We start from the raw sequence: 247 nt of genomic DNA on the forward strand, positions 1-247 counted from the left end.
TGCCAGCGAGGGACACAAGGAAATACAACCATCTGATCAGGGGCTGACCAATAGCAGGCGCCTGAGGTTGCAAAATAGCACCCATGAGGAGCTGAGATTGCACCAGGGACCCCCAAGAACAAACCATCCACCCCCTTTTCCCTCCCTTTTAAACAACAGAAATGCACCCCCTTAACCAAATATATAATATCTGCCGAAAGAAACATTCCCGGCGCGCTCGGAGCTTCATAAATAAATAAACGTGTGG

This window comes from Cariama cristata, unplaced genomic scaffold (genome assembly GCF_000690535.1).
Source record: "Cariama cristata isolate BGI_N322 unplaced genomic scaffold, ASM69053v1 scaffold28087, whole genome shotgun sequence".
NCBI lineage: Eukaryota > Metazoa > Chordata > Aves > Cariamiformes > Cariamidae > Cariama > Cariama cristata.